At 41.5% G+C, this 12,328-nt stretch overlaps 1 protein-coding gene across 1 annotated transcript in view; it reads left to right on the top strand.

Annotated features, from left to right (window-relative positions):
* Nucleotides 1-8,520: 8,520 nt before the first annotated feature.
* The window catches only part of PNPLA8 (patatin like domain 8, phospholipase A2), a 42,528-nt gene continuing 38,720 nt past the window's right edge, over nucleotides 8,521-12,328 (top strand). Inside the window, exon 1 of the mRNA XM_028094518.2 lies at nucleotides 8,521-8,652. The gene's annotated coding sequence lies outside the window, so the exon portion shown is untranslated. The remainder of the gene's footprint in view (nucleotides 8,653-12,328) is intronic.

The following is a 12,328-nucleotide window of genomic DNA, read 5'->3' on the forward strand; positions in this document are numbered from 1 at the left end:
CATGACCTGAGCCGACGGCAGAGGCTTAACTGACTAAGCCACCCAGGTATCCCCATAAATGTCATTAAAAAAAAAAAATTTTTTTTTTGAGAAAGAGAGCAAATGGGGGGGAAGGGGCAGAGAAAGAGGGAAAGAGAGAATCTCAAGGAGGCTCCATGCTCAACACAGAACCTGAGGTGGGACTCGATCTCACAACCCTGAGATCATGACCTAAACTGAAATCAACAGTTGGTTGCTTAACCAACTGAGCCACCCATGCAGCCCTCATAAATGTCTTTACTGAATGGAATTAGGCATTCTACTACATTGGTTCAGGCAGCCTCTTACTTCAGATAATATCTCTAGAACACTATGCACTTCTTTTCAGCCCTATTAATTTGATATTAATATGCTAATAATATTAACAAAATTTACTGAGTATATTCTCCATGTACAGACTGCTGAATTGCTCAGTTCACAAGGGCTGGGACCACATCTCTCTTACTGAGCAATGTATATTCAAAACTACCACAATTATCAGGTCAAAAAAAGTGTACAATAAATATTTTTTTAAAATATGAGGCATTTCACATGTATTACGTCAGTTATGTCTCTGTAAAACCCTATAAGATCTGTATTATTGGATCTACTTCTTTCTGGATGAGAAAAGTAAGATTAAAAGAGGTCATGAGAGGGGTGCCTGGGTGGCTCAGTCAGTTAAACATCTGACTTCAGCTCAGGTCATGATCTCAGTGTCCTGGGATTGAGCCCTACATTGGGCTCCACACTCAGTGGGGAGTCTGCTTGTCCCTCTGCCCCTCCCCCCACTTGTTCTCTCTTTCACTCTCTCTCTCTCCTTGCCTCTTAAAAAAATAAAGAGGTCATGAGATACAAAGTAATAACTCTGGTTTATATATATCTCTGAAGTCCATACTTTTAAGAATTTTATATGATACAAGTGAGTATTGATGCCTTTTAAAAATGGACATTCCATCTCAAATGGGACTCAAGCACCCTTGAAAAGGTCCTTGTAAACAAAAGAATGTATTTTTCAAGCATTGGAACTGAGACTTAAAAGTGGGTAATTTGGGACGCCTGGGTGGCTCAGTTGGTTGAGCATCCAAATCTTGGTTTCAACTCAGGTCTTGATATTGGGGTTGTGGGATTGAGCCTGGGTCAGGCTCCATGCTCAGTGTGGAGTCTACTTTAGACTCTCTCTCCCTCTGCTCCTCCCTCCCACCCACCCCCAATAAATAAATAAATCTTTTTTTGAGAGAGAGAGAGAGAAAGAGAAAGCACGAGCGGGAGGGAGGAGCAGAAGAAGAGGGACAAGCAGACTCCCCACCAAACAGGGAGCCCAGGACCCCGCAATCATGACCTTAGCCGAAGGCAGACGCTTAACCAACTGAGCCACCAGGTGCCCCAATAAATAAATAAATCTTAAAAAAAAAAAAAGGTAATTTACTCAAGTAAATGGCAAAGCTAGAACTGGAATGAGCTAAGGCTACCTACCTCAGAGTCCTTGCTTACCACAAACCTTGTACTTCCCAACAGTGTTAGTCCCTGAGCAACCTCTAACCTCTCAGAGACTATAAAAAATATTGAAGGAAAAGAGCTACTTGCTCTCTTGCATCTGGGTACTGACTCATTCATCCTTCCAACCAGTGGTCCTGTGCTTGCTGTGTGGCCCCGCCTTTTTGCTTTTCTTCCCTGCATTCCTCTGCTTCTGGGAAAAACTTTTCTCCCAGACAAATTCTGTGGTTCTGTGGGAGCTGCTGTTGTCTTGAAAGATCCAACACCCTAGTGCACTGTTGCGGAGTCTGAGGCGACCATGCTGTCCAATCAAAGTACCTCAGCCCCTGGCCACAGATCATGCCTTTAGATGCAATTCCAAGAACTTTTACTGATGAGAAGAGGGAGGCTTGCACAAGTTATTTGCCCAAAGTTTCACAACCACTCAGTGGTAAGACTAGAGCTCCAATCCTATATTAATTGTGAAGTTACACAACACAAATACAGATACTTGGCTACAAAACATTGGCAGTAAAGCCCATTATCCTACAAATAACTATTAAGACAAGGAATAATCTACAAAAGTATTAGATAAAAGGTAAAATGTAACTTATGTTCAAAAGCAAGTTAAAAAATATAATTATGGGGACGTGTGGGTAACTCAGTGGATTAAGCATCCGACTCTTGATTTCAGCTCATGCCATGATCTCAGGGTCATTGGATCGAGTCCCTTGTCCAGCTCTGCGCTCAGTGGAGCGTCTGCTTGAGATTCTCTCTCCCTTTCCCTCTGCCTCTCCCACTTGTGCTCTCTTTCTCTCTCTCTAAAATAAATAAATAAATCTTAAAAAATGTAATTTTGTGTGCCCTTAAGATTTTAATTTTGTGTTATTACTCTCATGCTAAAACCTGTGACACAACTTGTCTCTGAATAATACTATTCTTTCTTCACTCAGAAAATTACCTCATATAGCTGGTTTAGCTACTCTGAGGATGTCCCAGCAGAAGGTGGAATAAACTGGTTCAAGCTTGATAAAGAGGTCTGGACTGCATATATAGATAAGCAAATTCTTTAAGGCAATTTGGGAGGGTGGGGTGAAGAAAGGATGATTTTATTAATAGATTAAACAGGAAAATGACACAAGATAACAGGACTGCTCATCTTCACATCTTGCCTTCTCACAATGCCAAAAGGAATCTACCTAAAACTTAAATGGGTGGCTCAGTCAGTTGAGCGTCAGACTCTTGATTTTGGCTCAGGTGGTGATCTCAGGGTCGTGACCTCAGGGTCATGAGCTGGAGCCTGGGAGTCTGCTTGAGATTCTCTCTCTCTCCATCTCCCCCTACTCCTTCTCAACACACACACACACACACACACACACACACACACACACACACACGAACCCAAAACTTAAATTGATCATATTATTCTTTTGCCTAGAATCTGACAATGATTCCGATTACCTAGAATATCAAGGCCAGGCTTGGTCTCAGCGCTCACCTAACACTTACATCCCATTTCCAGGACTAACAACAGGGAACGGGTGGTAGTTCCTTTCATGAATTCTGGCGAGTGCTCAATAGGACTGTGTTGATTCTCATTTCATCACCTTTGACCACGATGTCTACTCTCTCTGTAAACTCTCTTCCTTGTCTCCACAACTTTACCACCTCCACTACTACCACCTGCCCTGCTAACAACTTCATCTTTTAAGACTCAGCTCAGAAGTCTTCTCCCCAAGTGAGCCTTTCCTAACCTCACAGGCTGGGCTGGTTATCTCTGCTCTGAGCTTTTATAATACCAAGTGCATATCTCTATTAGAGCTCTTTCCACGTTAGTAGTATAATTACCTAAACTTACTCCATGAGTTCTGTGAAAGTTTTTCAATTTTTTAGCAAACAGCTTGGTGCCAGGCATAGTAGAGACTCAAGTAAATAACTGTTGAAGCAATGACTCTGATTCATTCGAGATGCACACATCAAATATTACTGAGTACCTACTAAATGCCAGGCCTAGATGCTAAGGATCAAAACAGATAAAGTCCTTGCTTTCCTGTCCTCAAACGATATAAAGACAATTGTATTAATTTCCTATTGTTGCTGAAGCAAAATACCACACATTTAGTGACTTAAAACAATTCAAATTTATTATGTCACAATTTGTAGGTCAGAAGTCCAGGTAGGGTTGGCTGTTTCCTCTGCTCTAGGTCTCTTATGGTGAAAACCAGGATGTCAGCTTGTATCTGGTGGCTCTGGGGGAGAACATGCTTTTAAAGGTAATTTAGCTTTTATGGCGCACCTGGGTGGTTCAGTCGATTGAGCGATTGAGTGTCCCACTCTTGGTTTCAGCTCAGATCATGGTCTTGGGGTCCTGGGATCGCCCCCATGGGGCTCTGTGCTCAGCAGGGAGTCTGCTTTTCCCTGTCCCTCCCCCTCTGCTCCTCCCCTCGCTCTCACTCTTGCTCACTCTCTCTAACAAATAAAATCTTTTTTTTTTTAAAAAAAGGTAATTTAGCTTTTGGCATAATTCAGTTCCTTGAAGCTATAGGGCTGAGGTCCCCGTTTCCTTGTTGGCTGCCAGCCAAGAACATCTCTTAGCGCCTTAAGGCCGTCTGTATTCCTTGTTAAATTGTCCCCACTTCTTCCTGTCACTCCAGCACCCATGAATCTCTCCGACTTTCCTTCTGCCAAATCTCTACTGCTTCCAACCTGAGAAAGTTCTCCACTTTTAGGGGAATATGTGATTAGATTGGACCCACCTGGACCATCCAGGATAATTTCCTTTTCTTAAAATCTGTATCTTAATTACTTCCGCAAAGTCCCTTTTGCCATGTAACATAATTTATTCACAGGTTAAGGTCATGAGCATTTTTTTAAGAGGCCATTATTCTTTCTGCCTACCAAAGTAATTCTTCTTCTAGAATTATTTCCTGGCATATCCCTCACTGAGGTGATCTGGAGAAATACTTCACAGCAATATGTCTAAATTTATTTTGGCTATGGCATTAAGTTTTGTTTGAACAATAAAGAGACTAGACGTTCTTTGAACAAGTATTATGAGCCAGACCTTACTAGTTAATAGAAAAAAGGGTTGACTATGGATTTACAGAAGAGAAAGATCTAAGATAGGCAATCAGTAAATCTTGTAAATTGAACGAAAACAGTCAGTCAATGATACAGGAGCAACGCAGATGTCTATTTTATCTAGCAGCAAAAGAAAATGAGTTTGAACAATTATTGTATTTCGTATTATTCCAAGTATGATGTTTTCCTGAAGGCTATTAAATATTATTAGTCTCCTATTAAAAACACAAGATAATCTCCTATTTTGCACATTACTGAATTTATTTTGTTTGAAAGTAATTGAAATTCAAATAAAATTTTTTAAATAAACATTTTTTAAAAAGTAATTGAAATTCTCTTTTCCCCTAAACTTTTTCCAACATCAAAAGAATCACCAATTTTTAAAATTTATTAACTAGTAATCTAAATAAAATTAAAAATCAATTCAATAATGCAGAATTTTACAGGGTCTACTATTTGCTAGGTGTCTATGCTAGATCCGGAGGATTTACAAATATAAATATGTTTGTTATACTTCCTGCCTACAGGAAACTCATAGGCATATAAATGAATGAATTACAATACTGGGCAGCCAGGGCACTAGGAGAAGCAAGCACAAATGGAAGAAATGATTTACTCTATGAAGTAGTAAGATAAGCCTTTTCTGGTTTTTCTTTTTAAATTTTTAAAGACTTAATTTTTTTAGAAAAATTTTAGGTTCACAGAAAAATTGACAGGAGGGTACGGAGATTTCCCATATACCTTGGACCAGTGTATATGCGTGGCCTTCCCCATTATGGACATCCGCCAGAGTGGTACATTTGTTACAATCAATGAATCTACATTGACACATTGTAATAACCCCAAGTCCATAGTTCAGGGTTCACTGTTGATGTTGTACATTCTATGGGTTTGGACAAATGTATAGTAACATGTAGTCATCATCCTAGTATCATATAGAGTATGTTCACTGCTCTAAAAATACTCTGGGCAGAGCCCAGAGTATTCATCTCCCTTCTCCCCAGATTCCTAATCTTTAGCAACCACTGGTCTTTTTACTGCCTCCATAGTTTTGCCTTTTCCAGAATGTCATATGGTTGAGATCATATGGTTGGTATGTAGCCTTTTCAGATTGGCTTCTTTCACTTAGTAATAAGCATTTAAACTTCCTCTACATCTTTCCATGGCTTGAAGCTCACTTCTTTTTATCACTGACTAATATTCCATTGTTTGGATGTATCACAGTTATTTGTTCATTCACCTACTGAAGGACATCTTGGCTGTTTCTAAGTTTTGACAATAATGGATAAAACTGCTATAAACCTCTGTGTGTAGGTTTTTGTGTGGACATAAGTTTTTAACTCCTTTGGATAAATACCAAGGAGTGGGATTGCTAGATGTATGGTAATAGTTTGTTTAGGTTTTGTAGGCTCTTCTGGTTTTGAAGGAGGCATAAACAAAGGCACTGAAGTACAAAAAGGCACAAGGTATTTGGAGAACTCTATTATGTTTGGGAACATAATATATTAACCAGTTGAAGGTTGTGAGCATTTTTTAAGAGGCCATTATTCTGCCTACCACAGTAACCATTCTTCTAGAATTATTTCCTGGCATATCCCTCACTGAAGTGATTTGTAGAAATACCTCACAGCAAGATGTCTAAATTTATTTTGGCTACAGCATTAAGTTTGAACAATAAAGAGACTAGATGTTCTTCAGCAGGTATTATGAGCCAGAACTTATTAGTTAATAGAAAAAAGAGTAAAGAGCAGCCTGTGGTGAAGTTAAGCCTGGAAGGTTGGTGGGGCTGGAGCCTGCTATGGAGGCTATGCATTTTATTCTATGAGGATGAAGTGACAGCAAAAACTTTTTAATCAGGGACAACACATGATTGGATTTGTACTTTAGAAAGATCACTTTGGCTACACAGAAAAGAATGGCTCTGGGTTGGAGGTCAGTTACAGCCTGGAAAACCAGTTTGGATAAGATTGTGTCTCAAGGATGAAAGCCTAAATTAATACAGTGGCAATGACAATGCAGAGCCAGTGGGAAGATAAGAGAGATTTGGCAGTAGGAATCATCAGACTTCATTCATGACTGTTAAAGGTGTATGGGGGTAGACAGGGAGGGAAGGGAAGGACAAAGGAGGAGAAGGACTTGAGAATTATTTGAAAATTTCTGACATGGGAGAAAAATCTAGATATTTGATGAAGCCTGACTAAATTAAGGAATAAAGGAAAACAAGGGGAGAATAAATGGTGACAAAGACTTTCTGTTTGACCAAATTTTAGGCATCTGTGAGTCCTCCTCTCAGGTAGCCTTCCTGCCTGGACCCTGTCTTTGGCCTGCCAAGTCCAGTTTTAGTAAGAATCCTGCTGAATCAGTTTGGACAGAATCTCCCACCCTTTCTATCTGACCACCCTTGACATCTGATTAAATTCCTCATTCCTCACCTTTGATATGTGACCTCACGGGCCTGTCCTCAGCAAGAATCCTGTGAAATCGGTTAAGCAAGAATCACTCCCACGCTTGATGTCCCCTCTTAGTAATTTTTTATCCACTCACCCCTCTCACTCTGCTCATCTGCTGTGCATCTCCAGCTGTCATAGTTGAGGCCAATCTCTCTTCCCTACTGCAATAGTCTTGACACCTACAGCAATAAGGTCTTTCTTATAGTTTTAACAAGTGGAAGAATATTTTTTTTTAACAATGGGGAGAAGCATCACTCTAGAACTAAAGTTATCTCCAAACACCTCTAAAGTTAAATTGTTGCATACATCTTTTAACTACCGTATAAAAAATAACATGTCTGATTCATGTGCTTCACGCATTGTGATGTACACAATCCAGCCATCTGTGTGTGCCCCAAGAGCCTAGTAAGATAACAAGATGGCTTCCTTGCCATAATTTAAATATATATATATATATAGAGAGAGAGAGAGAGATTGGGAGAGAGAGATATCAGTCTAATACCCACTATGTTTGACAGTTCATGCAATTCCTTCCCTAAAGATTTTACAATCTTACAGGGTGCTAAAGCCTGGTGAGCTTTAAGGGAAAAGAGTCTTAAGTCTTGGTAACATTTTGAGGTTGCAGTCTAGTACAGGCTACTTTTCTATGTTTCCCAACCTCGATTTAATTGCAAGGCCGGTTCAAGAGAATAAAGGAAGCTGTTATAACTACTCACATTCACTGCTGTAGCATGAAAGTTGCTTGAATAGAGGAATAGGCATGGTTGTGTTCTAATAAAACTTTTTTTATGGACATTGAAATTTGGATTTCATGTTATTGCATGTGTTCCAAAGTATACTTAATTTTTTTAACCATTGAAGAATGTAAAGGCATTCTTAGCTCACAGATGTACAAAAACAGCCAATGGGCCGTATCTGCTGTAAGGCTGTAGATTGCTCATCTGGTATGCATACAATGTCAGAATTCAAAAAATATAAGTGTGAAGTGTGGGACCTTTTGTGGGAGGTACATGGTAATGTCACAAGCTAACTTCCACTACGATAATATATGTGGAAGGGCTTTCCAGTGATATTTGGCCGCGGTGGCCATGCCCAGGAATGGCGACAGCAGAGGGCTAAGCAGACGGGTAGGAGCCCCGGCCCAGGCCGCTCGCGACCCTCTCGGCCGCTGGGAACGCAGGCCCCAGCTCCGCAGAGTGGACAGGGCGCAGACACCGCCCTCAGGGGCGTGAGGATGGAAGCCCGCCGACAAGCACACGGAGTGAAACAACGGCCCCCACCCCACCAACCCAGCCGCGCCTCCCCGGCGCAAGCAGGCGCGTGCACGCACGCACGTCTCCCGCTCGTCGCTCACTCAGGCTCTATTGCGCATGTCTGGGAAAAGGAGCGGCGATTGACAGGTTGGCCCAGGCCGGAACGGAGCTGAGGAGCTCCTCCGGGCCTGGCGGGTAGACGCGGCCCGCGCGTGCGTCACTTCCGCTAGGGGCGGGACGGAGCTGTGGGGGTGGTGCCCCGGCCGCTGCTCTTCTGTTTGTGTTGGAAGCTCAGCTGATGCGGGTCGGCCAGAGTGGACGTCAGTGCGGGACAGAGGCGCGTCGCCGCTGCCGCCCAAGTAGCGGCCTGCATCCCGGTGAGTGGCGGCGGGGGGACAGAGGCGGGACGATAGGTTAGAGAAGAGGGCAGCCTGGTCTCCCCGGGCACTTGTCTGGCCCTTCTTATTTGCCCTCAGAGGGCACTTGCAGGGTCGGAGAGTGGGGAGACGCCCGGCTTTGAGGAGGTCCCGGGACCAAGGTTCCAAGAGGCAGCCGGGCACCGGAAGGAGCCGCGGACCCGGGGCTGATTGGTGCGCGGTGCCCGCCCCCGCCCCCCATCCCCCGCCGGTTTTGCTGGCCTGGACCCGCAAGCTGATTATGGTTTCCTGGTCCCGCCCCTCGCTTTCTGTCTCACCCCCACTACTCCTAGCCGGGTTACCCCGAGTGTGTTTGGCTGCCCCTGAACTGTAGGGTTTTCCAGCGGTTCCCTGGTGACTGTCAAAACGGTTTCCCTGTTCTACATCGTCCTCCACTCTCAGTGCACCGGGTCATTATGCTGCGTGATGTTTTAGTTACCAGCGGCTGCTTTTTAACCCCAGCCGTACTTAAGTGCCTTCCTCCCTCCACTGCTGTTGCTTCAGCAGGTTCAGGTATGTGTTTTTTCAAAGACGAAGCTGTGTGAATCATTTTGTTGCAGTGTTCCCCGTCATTGTCATTTCTGTCATCATGCTGGGAGGAACCTGGTTTCTACGCCTAATACAATGATAACTTTAAAGAAAAGTGGTGACTTCTAGGGGAAACATAGAAGAAGTGTCCATAAGGGACTATCTTCTTTAAAATGGTGTTTTTACTTCAGTAACAGTTGCATCTGGTTCTTGCATTATAGTCCTGGTTGCTGAGATTTCAGACTGACAAAAGTACGCTTCCTTGTGTTGAGGAAATGCTGTTAAAACAGTGAAATAGTAAGAATTTTTAAATCCCAGAGTTAAAAAAAAATGTATTAAACTGTGAGCCGAGAATTGATGCCTCTTATGAGGCAGTTGTTTCCAAGTCCATTGTAGTTAACTTAAATTGCGCGATTTACTCGTACTTTCATTATAAGAACATGTTCTTATTTCATAATTTCTATTATCAAACTTTTTCTCAATGTTGATCTTGCTTTTCTATTTCTTAGATCTATATTAAAATCTTGAGAGAGTGTCTTTATAGTGAAGTTGAGGGAAAAGAGCAGTTGACTAGTTGATGTAATTATTTGCATCACTTGCAAAGTTGATAAAAGTACAGCTTGTACTGAGTTGTTCTTTTGCTCAGTAATCACAAAGGAATTGTGCTGAAGGGTACATACTGCCTCACTTGTGGAACACATATTTGTGAAAAGGTCAGTTAGAACTCTTAGCCTTGGACGCCTTTCTGTCATGTCATGCCTTACAATCTTCCTCTCCCATGTTATATATTTTACTTTGTTCATTATCCAATTCTTTTAAGAACTTGCTGTTGTATTGGTTTCCATGACCCTGATTTTTTCAGGATATCTTTTCACCTGTGCTGTTTTGTTTTCTGGGAAGACTTCTTCTAACTCTGGATGTCAGTCCAAGCTCTACCCTTGGTCTTCTTTCTAAAGAAACCAGAGTTTTAAAAAATTTCAAATCCAAGGAATACTTTACTAGGTCCATGAGTCCTGAAATGTTAAGGAAAATATAGTATATATATGCAAATAACCATTTTTCGAGGAAGAGGAGCTGTGATCCCCAAATTCTTAGGAATTATTACCATAAACCTTTGTGTGTGTGTGTGTGTAAATCCAGTCTTGGGTTTTTAGTTGTCATTGTGCTGGTAACTCCAGACATAAACCACATCCTGTGTTCCTATAGTACATCTCCATTTAAATGTCCCATGTTACTTCATCCAAGAGATTTTTCTTCATATTAAATTGGTCCCCTTCCCAGTCATCTCATATTCACAAATGGTATTTCTCCGTGTGTCTCTGAATAAAAACTTGAGTTGTTTTGACTACTTCTCCTTACCCCATTCTTCCCTGTTACCAAGTCCCATGTTTTGCCTTTTCCCCACTTTCAAAGTGTGGCTCAAAATAACGCTTTCTCCAGTACAGTAGCATTACCTTAATTCAAACCCTTGTGACTTTATGCCTGCATTATTGCAATAACTAAGGGAAGTCCTATGTAGAGTCATTCTTTCTATCCTCAGCTGAGCCTCCACCTAGGAATTCCCTTATTTCCTCGAGTTAAAATGCAGTTGCATTCCCTAGAGGTTGGTCTAAACCTCCCTGTTGCACTTATTCCTCCACTGTATTTATACTACCCTATAAATAGGTACCCTAGTCTTCTCTGCTCTTTTCTCAGTAGGTGATGGCACCTACCACTGTACATTCTTCTCGTTATCATTTTGCAGTCTAACTTTTGTTCCAGCGGAATTTACTCTCAAAACTATTTATGTGCATTTACTGGTGTGATTTGGGAGCAGTTAAATGAAGCGTGTTGATTTTGATAGTTTTCTAGGTTTATTAATTTTTGCTTGATAATTGTTTCTAAGAGGTGTATTAAATATTATGATCATGAAATTGTCTAGTCTTCCTGTAATTGTTCCTTTTTTTTTTTTTTTTTTTTTGCTTTATATACTGTATTTCAGTGCCTTGTTGTTAGGTGTATTCATAATTGGTCATGAGAATTATGTCATTGGAAAGAAACAATGCACACCCATTACCGTAGTCTAGGCTTGTATAGCTCTGTCTTCTGCTTGATTCTTGGGCCCATTTTTCCACCATTTTCCCTGTTTTTTACTTACCTTCAACTTCCTGGTTGTTCTTCTAGTCTTGAGTAGACAGAGCTTATTACGGTCTCCAAAGCCTTGGTTGCTTTTTCCTTTGTCTTGAATGCTTTTTTCCCAGATTTTCTTACTTAATTCAGGTCTCCAGTAAAATGTCAACTAAGTTCTTCTCTTGGTCATGTCAAGTAAAATAGCCCGTTTGCCCTGAGTTTTGGAAGTATCTTTTCATGGTAGTTTTTTGTTGCTGTTGTTTAAAGATTTATTTATTTGTAAAAGAGAGAGAGCAAGCTTGAGCACACATGCTTGAGAGCGGGGGAGGGGCAGAGAGAGGGGGAGAGAGAATCTCAAGTAGACTCCCAGCTCAGTGCGGATCTCACACTCTGAGATCAAGACCTGAGCTGAAACCAAGAGTCAGAAACTCAATGGACTGAGCCACCCAGGCACCCCCTTTCATGGTACTTTTAGTTGATTCTACTGAACCCCCTTGGGGTTCACTAGCTCTGACTAGTTTTCATTTGCTTAGGGTCTGTGCACCATTCAAGGCAATGTGACTGAAGAAGATCCAGGCTTGTGATTTCTCAACTATGGATTTCCCACTATTGGGGTGGTTTTTTTTATTGTAATAAAAACAAGTATTATAAAATTTACCATCTTAAGTATGTGGTTCTGTGGCATTAAGTACATTCACATTGTTGTAAAATAGATCTCCAGTACTTTTTCATCTTGTGGACCTGAAACTCTGTGCCCATGAAACTACCCCTTTTGCCCCATTCCCCTACCCCTGGAAACCACCGTTCTGTTTTCTATAGCTATGATTTTGAATACTCTAGATGCTTTATGTAAGTGGAATCATACAGTATTTGTCCTTTTGTGACTGGCTTATTTTACTTAAAATAATGTCCTCAGAATTCATCCCTGTTGTAACATGTGACAGGATTTCCATCCTTTTAAAGGCTGAATAATAGTCCATTGTAGGTAAATACCACATTT

Source organism: Eumetopias jubatus, unplaced genomic scaffold (assembly GCF_037043125.1).
Source record: "Eumetopias jubatus isolate StellerSeaLion01/CBP00866 unplaced genomic scaffold, mEumJub1_p1.0 scaffold_14, whole genome shotgun sequence".
NCBI classification, from domain to species: Eukaryota; Metazoa; Chordata; class Mammalia; order Carnivora; family Otariidae; genus Eumetopias; species Eumetopias jubatus.